We start from the raw sequence: 23,105 nt of genomic DNA on the forward strand, positions 1-23,105 counted from the left end.
CAACAAATAACAGGTGAGTTTTTTATCTATGCGTTTTATTAAGGGGGAATAGGGACTCTAAAAGTGAGACACGTCACACAGATACACAAAGGGGATCGTGGTCTTTCTTACTAAGAGTCAGATTACAAGTGGAGCACAATTTAACACTCCCCGCTTGTTAACTGTGCTAGAAGTAAGCTTTTTGCATGGTTGCGCTCATATTATGAGTTGAAAGTAAACTGTTTTCGCTCACGCGATAACCCAAAGAGCGTAAAAAGCTGAAATGAGGATATTGTGCGTGCGATAACCTATTCTTCCATAAAAGTTAATGGAGCAAAAAAAGTGGGGGGGGGGGGAAAACCACTACAGGCGCAAAAACCGGATCCCATATTCTCAAGTGTGCTAACCTGACATGAAAATATGATTATTTCACATTCCTATGTTCTTCACATAGAAGAGTATGTTCTATTTATTCATAAATACATAATACACGCAACTGTATTTGAAGTGGAGTGCAATGCGAACTATTGCATGGAAGTTTTGCTCTCAATAGAGCGCACTTCCTTAGGCTCCAATAGGAGTCTCGTTCTCATGTCATGAGACATGGCAGAGAATCTAGTGCAGCAAAGGGCGTTAGTCATGCAGCGATGGGCTGCAAAGTGTAAATAATATATACTGTATATGTATATATATATATATATATATATATATATATATATATATATATATATATATATATATATATATATATATATCCTATATTATAAAAGACAAGAGTTTGTCTGAAGCCGTCATGCGCAGTTCAGACAAACTCTTGCCGCTGATCGCACGCGCACCCTTGGCCTATAGCTGACAGCTGTTGATACTTCGCACGCGCACCCTCACTGCACACCGCTGACCTCGCACGCGCACCCTCACCGCGCGCACCTGCGTACAAAACTGATGCGTACAAAACTGATGTGACACTTTCACCGCGCGCACCCTTGCACCCACGTGACCTCATGCGCACCGTACCCTCAAAGCAAAAACTGATGTTGACACCCACTTAGCCTATCACACAGCACACTTGATGTTGACACCCACTTAGCCTATCACACAGCACACTTGCAGAATGCGCACGCACCCTCGCAACTGCGCACGCGCACGCGAACTCGCACGCAAACATAGCCTCAGAGAGAGTGAGAGAGACAGGGAGGAGAGAGTGAGAGAGACAGGGGAGTGAGAGAGAGACAGGGGAGTGAGAGTGAGACAGGAGGGATAGAGTGAGAGTGAGACAGGGGGGATAGAGTGAGAGAGACAGGGGGGAGAGAGAGAGAGAGAGACAGGGGGGAGAGAGTGAGAGAGACAGGGGGGATAGAGTGAGAGTGAGACAGGGGGGATAGAGTGAGAGAGACAGGGGGGAGAGAGTGAGAGAGACAGGGGAGTGAGAGAGAGACAGGGGAGTTAGAGTGAGACAGGGGGGATAGAGTGAGAGTGAGACAGGGGGGATAGAGTGAGAGAGACAGGGGGGAGAGAGAGAGAGAGACAGGGGGGAGAGAGTGAGAGAGACAGGGGGGATAGAGTGAGAGTGAGACAGGGGGGATAGAGTGAGAGTGAGACAGGGGGGATAGAGTGAGAGAGACAGGGGGGATAGAGTGAGAGAGACAGGGGGGATAGAGTGAGAGTGAGACAGGGGGGATAGAGTGAGAGTGAGACAGGGGGGATAGAGTGAGAGAGACAGGGGGGATAGAGTGAGAGAGAGACAGGGGAGTGAGAGAGAGACAGGGGAGTGAGAGTGAGACAGGGGGGATAGAGTGAGAGTGAGACAGGGGGGATAGAGTGAGAGTGAGACAGGGGGGATAGAGTGAGAGAGAGACAGGGGGGATAGAGTGAGAGAGACAGGGGGGATAGAGTGAGAGTGAGACAGGGGGGATAGAGTGAGAGTGAGACAGGGGGGATAGAGTGAGAGTGAGACAGGGGGGATAGAGTGAGAGAGACAGGGGGGAGAGAGTGAGAGAGACAGGGGAGTGAGAGAGAGACAGGGGAGTGAGAGTGAGACAGGGGGGATAGAGTGAGAGAGACAGGGGGGATAGAGTGAGAGAGACAGGGGGGAGAGAGAGAGAGACAGGGGGGGAGAGAGTGAGAGAGACAGGGGGGATAGAGTGAGAGAGACAGGGGGGATAGAGTGAGAGTGAGACAGGGGGGATAGAGTGAGAGAGACAGGGGGGATAGAGTGAGAGAGACAGGGGGGATAGAGTGAGAGAGACAGGGGGGATAGAGTGAGAGAGACAGGGGGGATAGAGTGAGAGAGACAGGGGGGATAGAGTGAGAGAGACAGGGGGGATAGAGTGAGAGAGACAGGGGGAGAGAGAGAGAGAGACAGGGGGGAGAAAGAGGGGAGAGAGAGAGATAGGGGAGAGAGAGAGAGAGAGAGAATATAAAAATAAACCACACGGCCCGTGTGAACAGGCTTTAGGACTAGTATATATATATATATATATATATATATATATATATATATATATATATATATATATGTGTGCATATATATATATATATGTATATATATATATATATATATATATATATATATATATATATATATACAGTATATACACAAATTAACATATACATATATATTTGCAGGGAACAGTTCCCCATAGGTCGCATAAGTGACTTTATTTTCTAACACCCCACATCCCCTTACTTTAATTTGTAAAGTAATACCTGCTCAAAGCAGGTTTTAAGGATTAAAGATGCTCATCATTTTATTTAAAAAAAAAACAACAACACTTAACCTTATTTAGGGGGCAATTGAGGAAAATTAATAAAATTAACCAGAGATCTGGGGCAAGATAGCATATACAGCGCAGGCTTCAGCGCAAGCTCTGCAACCCACGCCGCCCGTAATTTCACCTCGCACATCGGGTTATTACATATACGGCGATGGCAGTTCATAAAGTGCCGCAAAGTCGAATAAACTAGCGATGTCCAGAAATGAGCGTAAATACAAATTTCTGGAGTTGCCAGTGACTTACGGCACTTTAGAAACTGCTGGCGCCTAAGAAAAGTTAAAAAAAATAAAAATATCAAATCTCCCGTAAAAGTCTAACACGCCACCCAAAAATAAGCCCGACACGTAAAACCCCTATATCTGCCATCAAACCCAAATCAGAACTAATAAAAGTATTAACCCCTAAACCGACAACCACCCCACAATGCAATATGTCTATTTAAAAATATTAAGCCCTATATCCGCCATCAAACCCACACCGCAAGTACTAACTAAAGTATTAACCCCTAAATCCGCCATCAAACCCACACCACAATAAACCTATTAAAGTATTAATGCAAAACACAAGGTAAAAGTGCTCAGTCTTTTTAACCCTTGATCTCTGCAAGTATACACACGAGATCAATGCTAGGGTTATTCAAAGTAACAATAAATATAAGTAAATTTGGGAGGGCAATCAGTGAATATCCAAGTTTTTGGAGCTCTCTCACTCCCCCTATAGTTTCCACACACTCCACTTCATATTAAAGTATTAACCCCTAAATCCGCTAACCCCAACATCGCAAATTACCTAATAAAACTATTAACCCCTAATCCGCCATTAACCCACAACGCAAACCACCTATTAAAGTATTAACCCCTAAACCGCCAAAGCCCACAACGCAAATAATTAAATTACTAAGCCCCCTAACCTAACACCCCCTAACCTAATACCCCCTAATGAACCCAAATTACAAAATACTAAAGTTACTAGCTATTAAAATAAAAATACCTAACACTACTTTAAAAAAAACAAAAAAAAAAAACTAAGTACAAATTAAAGGGACAGTCTAGTCAAAAATAAAATTCTGGTGTAGACTGTCCCTTTAAGCTACAATTACATAAAATAAAAAAAAATTTAAGATTACAGAAAATAAAATTTTTAAATTTTAAAAAATTATAAATAATCACCATGAAAATAAAAAAGCCCCCCAAAATAGAAACACCCCCTAATCTAATGCTAAACTACCAGTAGCCCTTAAAAGGGCTTTTTGCAGGGCATTGCCCCAAGATAAACAGCTCTTTTACATTCAAAATACACAAAGTCCCCCCTATCAGTAAACCCCCCCCCCACCCACCAAAACCCCCAAAATAAAAGAACCCAACACTAAAAAACCTAAACTATCCATTGCCCTGAAAAGGGCATTTGTTTGGGCATTGCCCTTAAAAGGGCCTTTAGCTCTTTTACAAAGTGCCCACCCTAACCTAAATAAATAAAAAAAAAAAATTAAAAAAAAATCTAAATCTAACCCCCAGGTTGATGCTCACCATTCCTGAAGTCTGACGGAGAAGGTCCTGTCCCATGCGGTGAAGTCTTCTTCCAATCTGCGACCTCTTCTTTCTTCTTCCAGGAACAATCCGTCACGGAGCGGACGCCGCATATGTAATGGGGCCCTACATCTCTGGTTTATTTTATGAGCGCTAATTGCAACTACAAGCTTGTAATGGCTGGTTATTTATCGCGTTCCCGTAAACGGGCAGATTTCCCAGTTTACAGGCACACAATATATTAGCGCTCCACTTGTAATCTAGCCCTAAATATGAATATTGCATAAATATGTTTTTTACATATTTCCATCTACTTAACTGCGTGGCTCCAATGGACTTATATAGAGGTATACATATGTATTTATGTGTTTATATGTGTGTGTGTATATATATATAAATAAATATATATAACATAATTTATGTAAGAACTTACCTGATAAATTCATTTCTTTCATATTAGCAAGAGTCCATGAGCTAGTGACGTATGGGATATACATTCCTACCAGGAGGGGCAAAGTTTCCCAAACCTCAAAATGCCTATAAATACACCCCTCACCACACCCACAATTCAGTTTAACGAATAGCCAAGAAGTGGGGTGATAAAGTGCGAAAGCATATAAAATAAGGAATTGGAATAATTGTGCTTTATACAAAAATTATAACCACCACAAAAAAAGGGCGGGCCTCATGGACTCTTGCTAATATGAAAGAAATGAATTTATCAGGTAAGTTCTTACATAAATTATGTTTCCTTTCATGTAATTAGCAAGAGTCCATGAGCTAGTGACGTATGGGATAATGACTACCCAAGATGTGGATCTTTCCACACAAGAGTCACTAGAGAGGGAGGGATAAAATAAAGACAGCCAATTCCTGCTGAAAATAATCCACACCCAAAAATAAAGTTTAACGAAAAACATAAGCAGAAGATTCAAACTGAAACCGCTGCCTGAAGTACTTTTCTACCAAAAACTGCTTCAGAAGAAGAAAATACATCAAAATGGTAGAATTTAGTAAAAGTATGCAAAGAGGACCAAGTTGCTGCTTTGCAAATCTGGTCAACCGAAGCTTCATTCCTAAACGCCCAGGAAGTAGAAACTGACCTAGTAGAATGAGCTGTAATTCTTTGAGGCGGAGTTTTACCCGACTCAACATAGGCAAGATGAATTAAAGATTTCAACCAAGATGCCAAAGAAATGGCAGAAGCTTTCTGGCCTTTTCTAGAACCGGAAAAGATAACAAATAAACTAGAAGTCTTACGGAAAGATTTTGTAGCTTCAACATAATATTTCAAAGCTCTAACAACATCCAAAGAATGCAACAATTTCTCCTTAGAATTCTTAGGATTAGGACATAATGAAGGAACCACAATTTCTCTACTAATGTTGTTGGAATTCACAACTTTAGGTAAAAATTCAAAAGAAGTTCGCAACACCGCCTTATCCTGATGAAAAATCAGAAAAGGAGACTCACAAGAAAGAGCAGATAATTCAGAAACTCTTCTAGCAGAAGAGATGGCCAAAAGGAACAAAACTTTCCAAGAAAGTAATTTAATGTCCAATGAATGCATAGGTTCAAACGGAGGAGCTTGAAGAGCTCCCAGAACCAAATTCAAACTCCAAGGAGGAGAAATTGACTTAATAACAGGTTTTATACGAACCAAAGCTTGTACAAAACAATGAATATCAGGAAGAATAGCAATCTTTCTGTGAAAAAGAACAGAAAGAGCAGAGATTTGTCCTTTCAAAGAACTTGCGGACAAACCCTTATCTAAACCATCCTGAAGAAACTGTAAAATTCTCGGTATTCTAAAAGAATGCCAAGAAAAATGATGAGAAAGACACCAAGAAATATAAGTCTTCCAGACTCTATAATATATCTCTCTGGATACAGATTTACGAGCCTGTAACATAGTATTAATCACAGAGTCAGAGAAACCTCTTTGACCAAGAATCAAGCGTTCAATCTCCATACCTTTAAATTCAAGGATTTCAGATCCTGATGGAAAAAAGGACCTTGTGACAGAAGGTCTGGTCTTAACGGAAGAGTCCACGGTTGGCAAGAGGCCATCCGGACAAGATCCGCATACCAAAACCTGTGAGGCCATGCCGGAGCTACCAGCAGAACAAACGAGCATTCCTTCAGAATCTTGGAGATTACTCTTGGAAGAAGAACTAGAGGCGGAAAGATATAGGCAGGATGATACTTCCAAGGAAGTGATAATGCATCCACTGCCTCCGCCTGAGGATCCCGGGATCTGGACAGATACCTGGGAAGTTTTTTTGTTTAGATGGGACGCCATCAGATCTATTTCTGGAAGTTCCCACATTTGAACAATCTGAAGAAATACCTCTGGGTGAAGAGACCATTCGCCCGGATGCAACGTTTGGCGACTGAGATAATCCGCTTCCCAATTGTCTATACCTGGGATATGAACCGCAGAGATTAGACAAGAGCTGGATTCCGCCCAAACCAAAATTCGAGATACTTCTTTCATAGCCAAAGGACTGTGAGTCCCTCCTTGATGATTGATGTATGCCACAGTTGTGACATTGTCTGTCTGAAAACAAATGAACGATTCTCTCTTCAGAAGAGGCCAAAACTGAAGAGCTCTGAAAATTGCACGGAGTTCCAAAATATTGATCGGTAATCTCACCTCCTGAGATTCCCAAACTCCTTGTGCCGTCAGAGATCCCCACACAGCTCCCCAACCTGTGAGACTTGCATCTGTTGAAATTACAGTCCAGGTCGGAAGCACAAAAGAAGCCCCCTGAATTAAACGATCGCGTCCGATGCAGCAGTCATAAGACCTAGAATTTCCATGCATAAGGCTACCGAAGGGAATGATTGTGACTGAAGGTTTCGACAAGCTGCAATCAATTTTAGACGTCTCTTGTCTGTTAAAGACAGAGTCATGGAAACTGAATCCATCTGGAAACCCAGAAAGGTTACCCTTGTCTGAGGAATCAAAGAACTTTTTGGTAAATTGATCCTCCAACCATGATCTTGAAGAAACAACACAAGTTGATTCGTATGAGATTCTGCTAAATGTAAAGACTGAGCAAGTACCAAGATATCGTCCAAATAAGGAAATACCACAATACCCTGTTCTCTGATTACAGACAGAAGGGCACCGAGAACCTTTGTAAAAATTCTTGGAGCTGTAGCTAGGCCAAACGGCAGAGCCACAAACTGGTAATGCTTGTCCAGAAAAGAGAATCTCAGGAACTGATAATGATCTGGATGAATCGGAATATGCAGATATGCATCCTGTAAATCTATTGTGGACATATAATTCCCTTGCTGAACAAAAGGCAAGATAGTCCTTACAGTTACCATCTTGAACGTTGGTATTCTTACATAACGATTCAATATTTTTAGATCCAGAACTGGTCTGAAGGAATTCTCCTTCTTTGGTACAATGAAGAGATTTGAATAAAACCCCATCCCCTGTTCCGGAACTGGAACTGGCATAATTACTCCAGTCAATTCTAGATCTGAAACACATTTCAGAAATGCTTGAGCTTTTACTGGAGTTACTGGGACACGGGAAAGAAAAAATCTCTTTGCAGGAGGTCTCATCTTGAAACCAATTCTGTACCCTTCTGAAACAATGCTCTGAATCCAAAGATTGTGAACAGAATTGATCCAAATTTCCTTGAAAAAACGTAACCTGCCCCCTACCAGCTGAGCTGGAATGAGGGCCGCACCTTCATGTGGACTTAGAAGCAGGCTTTGCCTTTCTAGCTGGCTTGGATTTATTCCAGACTGGAGATGGTTTCCAAACTGAAACTGCTCCTGAGGATGAAGGATCAGGCTTTTGTTCTTTGTTGAAACGAAAGGAACGAAAACGATTATTAGCCCTGCTTTTACCTTTAGATTTTTTATCCTGTGGTAAAAAAGTTCCTTTCCCACCAGTAACAGTTGAAATAATGGAATCCAACTGAGAACCAAATAATTTGTTACCCTGGAAAGAAATGGAAAGTAAAGTTGATTTAGAAGCCATATCAGCATTCCAAGTTTTAAGCCATAAAGCTCTTCTAGCTAAAATAGCTAGAGACATAAACCTGACATCAACTCTGATAATATCAAAAATGGCATCACAGATAAAATTATTAGCATGCTGTAGAAGAATAATAATATCATGAGAATCATGATGTGTTACTTGTTGCGCTAAAGTTTCCAACCAGAAAGTTGAAGCTGCAGCAACATCAGCCAAAGATATAGCAGGTCTAAGAAGATTACCTGAACACAGATAAGCTTTTCTTAGAAAGGATTCAATTTTCCTATCTAAAGGATCCTTAAACGAAGTACCATCTGACGTAGGAATAGTAGTACGTTTAGCAAGGGTAGAAATAGCCCCATCAACTTTAGGGATTTTGTCCCAAAATTCTAATCTGTCAGACGGCACAGGATATAATCGCTTAAAACGTTTAGAAGGAGTAAATGAATTACCCAATTTATCCCATTCTTTGGAAATTACTGCAGAAATAGCATTAGGAACAGGAAAAACTTCTGGAATAACCACAGGAGCTTTAAATACCTTATCCAAACGTTTAGAATTAGTATCAAGAGGACCAGACTCCTCTATTTCTAAAGCAATTAGTACTTCTTTAAGTAAAGAACGAATAAATTCCATTTTAAATAAATATGAAGATTTATCAGCATCAACCTCTGAGACAGAATCCTCTGAACCAGAAGAGTCATCAGAATCAGAATGATGATGTTCATTTAAAAATTCATCTGTAGGGAGAGAAGTTTTAAAAGATTTTTTACGTTTACTAGAAGGAGAAATAACAGACATAGCCTTCTTTATGGATTCTGAAACAAAATCTCTTATATTATAAGGAACATTCTGCACCTTAGATGTTGAAGGAACTGCAACAGGCAATGGTACTTTACTAAAGGAAATATTATCTGCTTTAACAAGTTTGTCATGACAATCAATACAAACAACAGCTGGAGGAATAGCTACCAAAAGTTTACAGCAGATACACTTAGCTTTGGTAGATCCAGCACTAGACAGCGATTTTCCTGTAGTTTCTTCTGACTCAGATGCAACGTGAGACATCTTGCAATATGTAAGAGAAAAAACAACATATATATAAAGCAAAATTGATCAAATTCCTTAAATGACAGTTTCAGGAATGGGAAAAAATGCCAAAGAACAAGCTTCTAGCAACCAGAAGCAATGAAAAATGAGACTTAAATAATGTGGAGACAAAAGCGACGCCCATATTTTTCGCGCCAATAAGACGCCCACATTATTTGGCGCCTAAATGCTTTTTGGCGCCAAAATGACGCCACATCCGGAACGCCGACATTTTTTGGTGCAAAATAACGTCAAATAATGACGCAACTTCCGGCGACACGTATGACGCCGGAAACGGAAACGATTTTTTTGCGCCAAAAAAGTCCGCGCCAAGAATGACGCAATAAAATGAAGCATTTTCAGCCCCCGCGAGCCTAACAGCCCACAGGGAAAAAGAGTCAAATTAAAGGTAAGAAAAAATGATTAAATCAAATGCATTATCCCAAATATGAAACTGACTGTCTGAAAATGAAGGAAAGTTGAACATTCTGAGTCAAGGCAAATAAATGTTTGAATACATATATTTAGAACTTTATAAATAAAGTGCCCAACCATAGCTTAGAGTGTCACAGAAAATAAGCATTTACTTACCCCAGGACACTCATCTACATGTTTGTAGAAAGCCAAACCAGTACTGAAACGAGAATCAGCAGAGGTAATGGTATATATAAGAGTATATCGTCGATCTGAAAAGGGAGGTAAGAGATGAATCTCTACGACCGATAACAGAGAACCTATGAAATAGACCCCGTAGAAGGAGATCACTGCATTCAAATAGGCAATACTCTCCTCACATCCCTCTGACATTCACTGCACGCTGAGAGGAAAACCGGGCTCCAACTTGCTGCGGAGCGCATATCAACGTAGAATCTAGCACAAACTTACTTCACCACCTCCATCGGAGGCAAAGTTTGTAAAACTGAATTGTGGGTGTGGTGAGGGGTGTATTTATAGGCATTTTGAGGTTTGGGAAACTTTGCCCCTCCTGGTAGGAATGTATATCCCATACGTCACTAGCTCATGGACTCTTGCTAATTACATGAAAGAAATATATATATATATAGCAAAAAGAGTCAGTTGCACTCTCACAAACAGTTCTCCAAGGGCCAGGGTGCTAGAGTAGTTGAAATGTAGCAAAACAGGAAACAGCACTCTCTGGACTTAAGTAAAAAACAAGTAGTTTATTCAGTAACGTTTCGGGGAATGCTCCCCTTCATCAGACCAACAACATACAAGTGAGACAAACATTTAAGCATACACAAACCCCTCCCCCTAGTGCAAAAAACCGCCAAAAATGGTTGCCATAGCAACCAAACAACCAGTTCAAAGTAAATACATTTACCAATGCAACAATGACATCAAAGAAACCAGATCATTATGGTTAATTAGCATCAGGTCAATTAGCAAATCAACACATCATCCTACCACATAATACACCTGCTGTATATTAGTACTTCTAATACCCCAGTGGCAGTGTGTCCTTTTAAAGAGACATATCACAATATTATTAGCTAAGTACAGGAAAACAAGAATGTGTAGAAAAAAGGGGTTGAAAAAACGTTTAGTTAAACATCGGCACCTCATCATATTGAAATGCAATTCACGTAATGCACTTATAGTTAATGCCTAACTCATAATACCCGTACTACATAGTCAAGGGTCATGTGTACCATAAATGCTATAGACGCAAATAACAGCAAACTCGTTATACAGATACCTCAAACGATGTGACCGTATTACATGCACAAAGTGTAGCACGACCTATGTAATCACCCTGTTCAGCATCGGACCAACCTCGCGCTGAATCTAGCACAGTTACTAGCGGAACAACAAGGGATATGCGCATGCGTGGAAACCCGGCGCAGTCCAGCCCCCAGTGCTCCAGCTAGGTACCCAATAGGATAGAAAGGACAAGCCCCCACACCGGACAAACAGAGTTATTAAAATGGCATGGTAAGAGGGCCCCAAGGTACTACTAAGGGAAGGAAGGGTCCGGGTCATGAACGTAATAAATGCAGCAGGATATGCAGTAGAAGATAGTACAACACCCCTAATACCCAGATATCAGGAGTCACCCACTTAGGTCTAGTAACCCAGCTAGTTCAGTCTGACATACACGATGAGAAGGGTATATGCGTCTGTCATTTCTAACCTGTCAGCACCGGTCTTGCGGTCAAGACACCTATTGTCCGTGCATAGGCAATTTTACAGGGTCACAAAAAGGATGTCTATAAGTGGCCAGACATTTTATGGAGAAGGGTCACTCTGTGGCGGACCTGAGATTTAAACTCATCGATCATGTACCCCCAATGCCTAGGGGAGGTGACAGGGACACCCGTCTCCTACAGAAGGAGGCCGAGTGGATTTTCAAACTGGACACTATACACCCCAGAGGTTTGAACATGGGGATAGACTGGCATTGTTTTTTATGAACTAAGCTGTTTACGCTTCTAATGTATCTGGTTGTATCTTTCTAAGGGGATTAATTTAGTTTGTACAGTATCTGATACTATGTTTGCATTCTTTTATCCACAGTGGGTTCATGAAGTCTGGTTGCTGATTGGCTGTAGGCTCTGCCCATATTTATCCTCCAGGAGGGGTGCCCAATGGGTGTACCCTTATTTAGGTTGTTTCTGTTATGTACATTAGTGGATGTTACTTTTGATGCACACCGCAGTGTTGACACATCACTGAGTGCTGGTGCTACTAACCTTGCACTACGGAACCCTGTTAGCACTAGTATTTTCTGTATCTAGGGGGATGGGACCTGCCTGTACTATGTATTTATTTACATTAGTTTAGGGGTCTCTTTTCCTTTATAGCGATCCTTATAATTCTGGGCCACCGGACTCTAGCAAACCTGTAATCATAGCATCAGCCTGAAACATACTGTGACCGACATATCTTTTGACTTTGGACCCCTGCCCCCCTATCTCATAGCAAAACTGTCACTCACACAGGGATAGGGGCTTGTCCCAGACGGCCTATCAGGGACCTTGCCTTACACAGTAATAATTGACTGGGCATGGCTTACACGCATGCGCACACTTATAGACATCCTTTTTGTGACCCTGTAAAATTGCCTATGCACGGACAATAGGTGTCTTGACCGCAAGACCGGTGCTGACAGGTTAGAAATGACAGACGCATATACCCTTCTCATCGTGTATGTCAGACTGAACTAGCTGGGTTACTAGACCTAAGTGGGTGACTCCTGATATCTGGGTATTAGGGGTGTTGTACTATCTTCTACTGCATATCCTGCTGCATTTATTACGTTCATGACCCGGACCCTTCCTTCCCTTAGTAGTACCTTGGGGCCCTCTTACCATGCCATTTTAATAACTCTGTTTGTCCGGTGTGGGGGCTTGTCCTTTCTATCCTATTGGGTACCTAGCTGGAGCACTGGGGGCTGGACTGCGCCGGGTTTCCACGCATGCGCATATCCCTTGTTGTTCCGCTAGTAACTGTGCTAGATTCAGCGCGAGGTTGGTCCGATGCTGAACAGGGTGATTACATAGGTCGTGCTACACTTTGTGCATGTAATACGGTCACATCGTTTGAGGTATCTGTATAACGAGTTTGCTGTTATTTGCGTCTATAGCATTTATGGTACACATGACCCTTGACTATGTAGTACGGGTATTATGAGTTAGGCATTAACTATAAGTGCATTACGTGAATTGCATTTCAATATGATGAGGTGCCGATGTTTAACTAAACGTTTTTTCAACCCCTTTTTTCTACACATTCTTGTTTTCCTGTACTTAGCTAATAATATTGTGATATGTCTCTTTAAAAGGACACACTGCCACTGGGGTATTAGAAGTACTAATATACAGCAGGTGTATTATGTGGTAGGATGATGTGTTGATTTGCTAATTGACCTGATGCTAATTAACCATAATGATCTGGTTTCTTTGATGTCATTGTTGCATTGGTAAATGTATTTACTTTGAACTGGTTGTTTGGTTGCTATGGCAACCATTTTTGGCGGTTTTTTGCACTAGGGGGAGGGGTTTGTGTATGCTTAAATGTTTGTCTCACTTGTATGTTGTTGGTCTGATGAAGGGGAGCATTCCCCGAAACGTTACTGAATAAACTACTTGTTTTTTACTTAAGTCCAGAGAGTGCTGTTTCCTGTTTTGCTATATATATATAGCCAGATGAAGCCCTGAGATCATACACCAATGAGGGTGAAAAGCGCGTTTGAGAGGGTTACAGCTGTTAACGTTCACCGGATACACAGAAGTGGTTGAGATATGGGCACGCTCACAGAGGGATACTCTACTGGACTTTACAGACTACAGGAGAAGCAGACGGTATAGTCGCGGTTGTTCCCGATGTGGGTATAGAAGAAAACCGTCAAGACGATCTACAATCAAGGTAGGCGCAGGAAAATAAACTGCATTAAAAGTAACATAATTTATGTAAGAACTTACCTGATAAATTCATTTCTTTCATATTAGCAAGAGTCCATGAGCTAGTGACGTATGGGATATACATTCCTACCAGGAGGGGCAAAGTTTCCCAACCCTCAAAATGCCTACAAATACACCCCTCACCACACCCACAAATCAGTTTAACGCATAGCCAAGAAGTGGGGTGATAAGACAAAAGTGCGAAAGCATAAAAAAAATAAGGAATTGGAATAATTGTGCTTTATACAAAAAAATCATAACCACCACAAAAAGGGTGGGCCTCATGGACTCTTGCTAATATGAAAGAAATGAATTTATCAGGTAAGTTCTTACATAAATGATGTTTTCTTTCATGTAATTAGCAAGAGTCCATGAGCTAGTGACGTATGGGATAATGACTACCCAAGACGTGGATCTTCCACGCAAGAGTCACTAGAGAGGGAGGGATAAAATAAAGACAGCCAATTCCGCTGAAAATAATCCACACCCAAAATAAAGTTTAAATCTTATAATGAAAAAAACTGAAATTATAAGCAGAAGAATCAAACTGAAACAGCTGCCTGAAGTACTTTTCTACCAAAAACTGCTTCAGAAGAAGAAAACACATCAAAATGGTAGAATTTAGTAAAGGTATGCAAAGAAGACCAAGTTGCTGTTAGCAAATCTGATCAACCGAAGCTTCATTCCTAAACGCCCAGGAAGTAGAATCTGACCTAGTAGAATGAGCTGTAATCCTTTGAGGCGGAGTTTTACCCGACTTGACATAAGCATGATGAATTAAAGATTTCAACCAAGATGCCAAAGAAATGGCAGAGGCCTTCTGACCTTTCCTAGAACTGGAAAAGATAACAAATAGACTAGAAGTCTTTCGGAAATTCTTAGTAGCTTCAACATAATATTTCAAAGCTCTAACTACATCCAAAGAATGCAATGATCTCTCCTTAGAATTCTTAGGATTAGGACACAATGAAGGAACCACAATTTCTCTACTAATGTTGTTAGAATTCACAACCTTAGGTAAAAATTTAAAAGAAGTTCGCAACACCGCCTTATCCTGATGAAAAATCAGAAAAGGAGACTCACAAGAAAGAGCAGATAATTCAGAAACTCTTCTAGCAGAAGAGATGGCCAAAAGAAACAAAACTTTCCAAGAAAGTAATTTAATGTCCAGTGAATGCATAGGTTCAAACGGAGGAGCTTGAAGAGCCCCCAGAACCAAATTCAAACTCCAAGGAGGAGAAATTGACTTAACAGGTTTTATACGAACCAAAGCTTGTACAAAACAATGAATATCAGGAAGATTAGCAATCTTTCTGTGAAAAAGAACAGAAAGAGCAGAGATTTGTCCTTTCAAGGAACTTGCAGACAAAACTTTATCCAAACTATCCTGAAGAAACTGTAAAATTCTCGGAATTCTAAAAGAATGCCAGGAAAAATTATGAGAAAGACACCAAGAAATGTAAGTCTTCCAGACTCGATAATATATCTTCCTAGATACAGATTTACGAGCCTGTAACATAGTATTAATCACAGAGTCAGAGAAACCTCTTTGACTAAGAATCAAGCGTTCAATTTCCATACCTTTAAATTTAAGGATTTGAGATCCTGATGGAAAAAAGGACCTTGCGACAGAAGGTCTGGTCTTAACGGAAGAGTCCACGGTTGGCAAGAGGCCATCCGGACAAGATCCGCATACCAAAACCTGTGAGGCCATGCTGGAGCCACCAGCAGAACAAACGAGCACTCCTTTAGAATCTTGGAGAATACTCTTGGAAGAAGAACTAGAGGCGGAAAGATATAGGCAGGATGATACTTCCAAGGAAGTGACAATGCATCCACTGCTTCCGCCTGAGGATCCCTGGATCTGGACAGATACCTGGGAAGTTTCTTGTTTAGATGAGAAGCCATCAGATCTATTTCTGGAAGTCCCCACATTTGAACAATCTGAAGAAATACCTCTGGGTGAAGAGACCATTCGCTTGGATGTAATGTTTGGCGACTGAGATAATCCGCTTCCCAATTGTCTATACCTGGGATATGAACCGCAGAAATTAGACAGGAGCTGGATTCCACCCCTTACCAGTATTCGAGATACTTCTTTCATAGCCAGAGGACTGTGAGTCCCTCCTTGATGATTGATATATGCCACAGCTGTGAAATTGTCTGTCTGAAAACAAGTGAACGATTCTCTCTTTAGAAGAGGCCATGACTGAAGAGCTCTGAAAATTGCACGGAGTTCCAAAATATTGATTGGTAATCTCACCTCCTGAGATTCCCAAACCCCTTGTGCTGTCAGAGACCCCCAAACAGCTCCCCAACCTGTCAGACTTGCATCTGTTGAAATCACAGTCCAGGTCGGAAGAACAAAAGAAGCCCCCTGAACTAAACGATGGTGATCTGTCCACCATGTCAGAGAGTGTCGTACAATCGGTTTTAAATATATCAATTGAGATATCTTTGTGTAATCCCTGCACCACTGGTTCAGCATACAGAGCTGAAGAGGTTGCATGTGAAAACGAGCAAAGGGGATCGCGTCCGATGCAGCAGTCATAAGACCTAGAATTTCCATGCATAAGGCTACCAAAGGGAATGATTGAGACTGAAGGTTTCGACAAGCTGAAATCAATTTTAGACGTCTCTTGTCTGTCAGAGACAGAGTCATGGACACTGAATCTATCTGGAAACCTAAAAAGGTTACACTTGTCTGAGGAATCAATGAACTTTTCGGTAAATTGATCCTCCAACCATGATCTCGAAGAAACAATACAAGTCGATTCATATGAGATTCTGCTAAATGTGAAGACTGAGCAAGTACCAAGATATCGTCCAAATAAGGAAATACCACAATACCCTGTTCTCTGATTACAGACAGAAGGGCACCGAGAACCTTTGTAAAAATCCTTGGAGCTGTTGCTAGGCCAAACGGCAGAGCCACAAACTGGTAATGCTTGTCTAGGAAAGAGAATCTCAGAAACTGAAAGTGATCTGGATGAATCGGAATATGCAGATATGCATCCTGTAAATCTATTGTGGACATATAATGCCCTTGCTGAACAAAAGGCAGGATAGTCCTTATAGTTACCATTTTGAATGTTGGTATCCTTACATAACGATTCAATATTTTTAAATCCAGAACTGGTCTGAAGGAATTCTCCTTCTTTGGTACAATGAAGAGATTTGAATAAAACCCCAGTCCCTGTTCCAGAACTGGAACTGGCATAATTACTCCAGCCAACTCTAGATCTGAAACACATTTCAGAAATGCTTGAGCCTTCGCTGGATTTACTGAGACACGGGAAAGAAAAAATCTTTTTGCAGGAGGCCTTATCTTGAAGCCAATTCTGTACCCTTCTGAAACAATGTTCTGAATCCAAAGATTGTGAATTGAATTGATCAAAATTTCTTTGAAAAATCGTAATCTGCCCCCTACCAGCTGGGCTGGAATGAGGGCCGCACCTTCATGTGGACTTTGGAGCTGGCTTTGGTTTTCTAAAAGGCTTGGATTTATTCCAGACTGGAGATGGTTTCCAAACTGATACCGCTCCTGTGGGTGAAGGATCAGGCTTTTGTTCCTTATTGTGACGAAAGGAACGAAAACGATTATTAGACCTAAATTTACCTTTAGATTTTTTATCCTGTGGTAAAAAAGTTCCTTTCCCTCCAGTAACAGTTGAGATAATAGAATCCAACTGTGAACCAAATAATTTATTACCCTGGAAAGAAAGGGAAAGCAAAGTTGACTTAGAAGACATATCAGCATTCCAAGTTTTAAGCCATAAAGCTCTTCTAGCCAAAATGGCTAGAGACATATACCTGACATCAACCCTAATGATATCAAAGATGGCATCACAAATAAAGTTATTAGCATGTTGAAGAAGATTAACAATGCTATGAGAATTATGATCTGTTACTTGTTGCGCTAAAGCTTCTAACCAAAAAGTTGAAGCTGCAGCAACATCCGCTAAAGATATAGCAGGTCTAAGAAGATTACCTGAACATAAGTAAGCTTTTCTTAGAAAGGATTCAATTTTCCTATCTAAAGGATCCTTAAAGGAAGTACTATCTGCCGTAGGAATAGTAGTACGTTTAGCAAGAGTAGAGATAGCCCCATCAACCTTAGGGATTTTGTCCCAAAACTCTAATCTGTCAGATGGCACAGGATATAATTGCTTAAAACGTTTAGAAGGAGTAAATGAATTACCCAAATTATTCCATTCCCTGGAGATTACTTCAGAAATAGCATCAGGGACAGGAAAAACTTCTAGAATAACTACAGGAGATTTAAAAACCTTATTTAAACGTTTAGAATTAGTATCAAGAGGACCAGAATCCTCTATTTCTAATGCAATTAAGACTTCTTTAAGTAAAGAACGAATAAATTCCATTTTGAATAAATATGAAGATTTATCAGCATCAACCTCTGAAACAGAATCCTCTGAACCAGAGGAATCATTATCAGAATGATGATGTTCATTTAAAAATTCATCTGAAAAATGAGAAGTTTTAAAAGACCTTTTACGTTTACTAGAAGGAGGAATAACAGACATAACCTTCTTAATGGATTTAGAAACAAAATCTCTTATGTTAACAGGAACACTCTGAGTATTAGATGTTGATGGAACAACAACAGGTAATGTAACATTACTAAAGGAAATATTATCTGCATTAACAAGTTTGTCATGACATTCATTACAAACAACAGCTGGAGGAACAGATACCACAAGTTTACAGCAAATACACTTAACTTTGGTAGATCCAGCACTAGGCAGCGATTTTCCAGAAGTATCTTCTGACTCAGGGTCAATCTGGGACATCTTGCAATATGTAATAGAAAAAACAACATATAAAGCAAAATTGATCAAATTCCTTAAATGACAGTTTCAGGAATGGGAAAAAATGCCAATGAACAAGCTTCTAGCAACCAGAAGCAATAAACAATGAGACTTAAATAATGTGGAGACAATAGTGACGCCCATATTTTTTAGCTCCAAAAAAGACGCCCACATTATTTGGCGCCTAAATGCTTTTGGCGCCAAAAATGACGCCACATCCGGAACGCCGACCCTTTTGGCGCAATAAAATGAAGCATTTTCAGCCCCCGCGAGCCTAACAGCCCACAGGGAAAAAGTCAAATTTTAAGGTAAGAAAAAAAATTGATTTATTCATATGCATTATCCCAAATATGAAACTGACTGAAATAAGGAACGTTGAACATCCTGAATCAAGGCAAATAAATGTTTGAACACATATATTTAGAACTTTATATAAAAGTGCCCAACCATAGCTTAGAGTGTCACAGAAAATAAGACTTACTTACCCCAGGACACTCATCTACATGTAGTAGAAAGCCAAACCAGTACTGAAACGAGAATCAGTAGAGGTAATGGTATATATAAGAGTATATCGTCGATCTGAAAAGGGAGGTAAGAGATGAATCTCTACGACCGATAACAGAGAACCTATGAAATAGACCCCGTAGAAGGAGATCATTGAATTCAAATAGGCAATACTCTCTTCACATCCCTCTGACATTCACTGCACGCTGAGAGGAAAACCGGGCTCCAACCTGCTGCGGAGCGCATATCAACGTAGAATCTAGCAAAAACTTACTTCACCACCTCCATAGGAGGCAAAGTTTGTAAAACTGATTTGTGGGTGTGGTGAGGGGTGTATTTGTAGGCATTTTGAGGTTTGGGAAACTTTGCCCCTCCTGGTAGCAATGTATATCCCATACGTCACTAGCTCATGGACTCTTGCTAATTACATGAAAGAAATAGCATGTAACAGAGATGGGTTTTTTTACTTGGTGAGGTAGGCGTTCCTATGAGGTACAGCCGTAAAAACCCTGGGGATATTATGAACCGCTCCGTACACCAATACATCTACCTGTGATGAATTCCTGTATGAACCTAGCCTCTGTATATAACTTTGACTTACATCCCGTGAGCGATTAGCCTTGGAATTTTCTCCCACTTTGACAAGAACGTTTAACACTGCCCTAAGATTTATCAGATATCTCAGAAACAGAGACCATTAGTCTTATGTTGGATTCACATGTTGGTTATAATTGGTAAGGGACTTTTGGAAACATAGTTCCATCATCTGATGAACTTTCAATTTCTATAAGTGGGCCCACATTCGTATATTTTACCTGTGCATTTTGGTGAAAATAAAGTATCGTTTAGTGCATAATTGTAACCCCTTTTTAGGATTTGATGGAATTTTTTAGTTTTTTCTGTGTGTTATATTTGGATACTTCAGTGCAAGCTCTCTTTCATCTGATGTACTAGTTAGTGAAGAGGTAACCTTAAACTCTGGTGCCGGAAAAAGGGAACTTTGGTGTTGGTCCGTTTTGGGCCCATATACGTTTTCTCTCTTAGTGTAATTATCTAATAATTGTATCCCCCCGAGCACAGTATTTCCTGATAGATATTCTTAAAATCAGGATATGCGAATGAGTGGGCTTTAAATGAATGGAGCTGTGTTAACTGTTTTGTGTAAACTAATATATATATATATATATATATATATATATATACACAGTGAGGCAAAAAAGTATTTAGTCAGCCACCAATTGTGCAAGTTCTCCCACTTAAGAAGATGAGAGAGGCCTGAAATTTTCACCATTTTCACCATAGGTATACCTCAACTATGAGAGACAAAATGTGGAAACAAATCCAGACAATTACATTATCTGATTTGGAAAGAATTTATTTGCAAATTATGGTGGAAAATAAGTATTTGGTCAATATCTCAATACTTTGTTATATATCCTTTGTTGGCAGAGGTCAAACGTTTTCTGTAAGTCTTCACAAGGTTGTCACACACTGTTGCTGGTATGTTGGCCCATTCCTGCATGCAGATCTCCTCTAGAGCAGTGATGTTTTGGGGCTGTCGCTGGGCAACACAGACTTTCAACTCCCACCAAAGGTTTTCAATGGGGTTGAGATCTGGAGACTGGCTAGGCCACTCCAGGACCTTGAAATGCTTCTTAAGAAGCCACTCCTTCATTGCCCGGGCAGTGTGTTTGGGATCAATGTCATGCTGAAAGACCCAGCCACGTTTCATCTTCAACGCCCTTGCTGATGGAAGGAAGTTTGCACTCAAAATCTCACGATACATGGCCCCATTCATTCTTTCATGTACACGGATCAGTTGTCCTGTTCCCTTTGCAGAGAAACAGCCCCAAAGCATGATGTTGCCACCCCCATGCTTCACAGTAGGTATGGTGTTCTTTGGTTGCAACTCAGCATTCTCTCTCCTCCAAACATGACGAGTTGTGTTTCTACCAAACAGTTCTACTTTGGTTTCATCTGACCATATGACATTCTCCCAATCTGCTTCTGGATCATCCAAATGCTCTCTAGCATACTTCAGATGGGCCTGGACATGTACTGGTTTAAGCAGGGGGACACGTCTGGCACTGCAGGATCTGAGTCCCTGGTGGCGTAGTGTGTTACTGATGGTAGCCTTTGTTACATTGGCCCCAGCTCTCTGCAGGTCATTCACTAGGCCCCCCGTGTGGTTCTGGGATGTTTGCTCATTGTTCTTGTGATCTTTTTGACCCCATGGAGTGAGATCTTGCGTGGAGCCCCAGATCGAGGGAGATTATCAGTGGTCTTGTATGTCTTCCATTTTCTAATTATTGCAAAATGAAAAAAGATGAATGTCCAAATAAGCCTCCAGGACAACTGAGACCTCATATCTTTGTGAAATATTATTTTCAATAGTTTGTATTAAATGGTGTTATGAGTGTAACTGTACATTGTAATTTATTTTTTATTTGTTTTGTAACACTTTTTTGCTTCCCAAAACTGTTATCCAGGGCTCTGAGGACGCGGTAATCATTCTAGCGTTCTTTCAACTTATAATACGAGCGGACACCTGCAAATAGCTGCAATAAAACCCCTTATGGCTCCCGTATAACTGTTAATGCGCCACTCGTAATCTGGCCCTAAATGAATCTAAAATAAATGTTTCACCCACAGGCTGCATCCCTGCATTTGCACGTGCGTCTTCACAGCTCATTAAAATATGCAATTCAACTACGTACACTATTGTACATTTTCATAGTAATTGCTGCTGCCCCTTCCCAACTGGGTATTTATCACTAATAATAATTAGTTGGTTCTGTCTTTAATGTTGTGGCTTGCTGGCAGAGTACAATGTCCCTTTAAAATTATCCACGTAAAAATAAATATTACAAACATGTTTCTCTGCTGGTCTTTCACATGTATTATAGAAGGCTTAAGTACAATGCCCCTTTAACTCACAATATACAGACAGGACATACAGATGAGCAGATCATATTGTGCTGTGGGGTTTATTTTATGCTCCTACAAAGTGCTACTGATGTATCTGCAGCTGATCACATGACAACAGTAATGATTATACTCTAGCAGATATAAATGACAGCAGCTGTATAGGGCTTGGGTGTCATGTGATCAGGATAACTAAACACTAGGCAGTGAGTATCAGGCTATATTGTGACACTCAGTGTGTGATTGAGGTGACACCCTGACTGGTGATATAATGTACAGCACTTACAGACTATAAGCTATAAAAGCCAGGCAATACCTTATAAACAGAAGACGTGACACGTGCACTTACCGGCATTGTCACACACATGCACTTACCTGCATTGTCACACACATGCACTGTTACAAACTGCTATTTGTAACTGGCCCTTTAAATGGAAAATTGCCCTGCTTCCCTGGATTTTGGAGAAGCCTATTTGCCAGCCTCCTTCCTCATGACTATGGCCCCTGGAAGATTGTGCCCCTGAAAACATATTAACTTTTATTGGGTGTGTATGGCCCTTTAAGAACCGTCTGGGGACATATTGTGACTTTCCCCAGACCTGTAAAATAACTTGTCCCTGGCTTTCTCCCACTTGGTTCAGTAAATAGGACTTACTGAACCAAGTACCACACAGGCAGAGTGTTCCACAGAGAGGGAGCACTGTTACAAAAGCATTAGTTTTCATTGTGTGCCATTAAGAGTTAATTCTGTGGACTTCTAAATGCAAGTTTGCTGGGATCAGCTCTAATTAAGTTTAGTGATAAACATTCCCATTGTCTAATCAGACTGCTAGTGATAAGGTGGACTGCATTGTTTTATTGTGTGTAACTTGTTATCTGCTGAAGTAATGTTGTGGCCTGTCAAAGGGCGTTGTCTCTATCTAAATGTATCAAATGTGTGATTGGGGATTTTATGCCTCCCCCTGAGAGTGTCTTTTTTTTGCATGTAACCTCAATAAAAAGCAGGCTGTGTGTTCCAGCACATCAGACCTTTTCTGACCCTCTAAATTGCA

General features: G+C 40.7%; 1 protein-coding gene across 1 annotated transcript in view; it reads right to left on the reverse strand.

The window, feature by feature from the left end:
• LOC128657001 (oocyte zinc finger protein XlCOF7.1-like) overlaps positions 1 to 23,105 on the reverse strand; it is a 107,694-nt gene that overhangs the window by 51,223 nt on the left and 33,366 nt on the right. The window lies entirely within an intron of this gene.

Source organism: Bombina bombina, chromosome 4, assembly GCF_027579735.1.
Source record: "Bombina bombina isolate aBomBom1 chromosome 4, aBomBom1.pri, whole genome shotgun sequence".
In the NCBI taxonomy this organism is placed as follows: domain Eukaryota; kingdom Metazoa; phylum Chordata; class Amphibia; order Anura; family Bombinatoridae; genus Bombina; species Bombina bombina.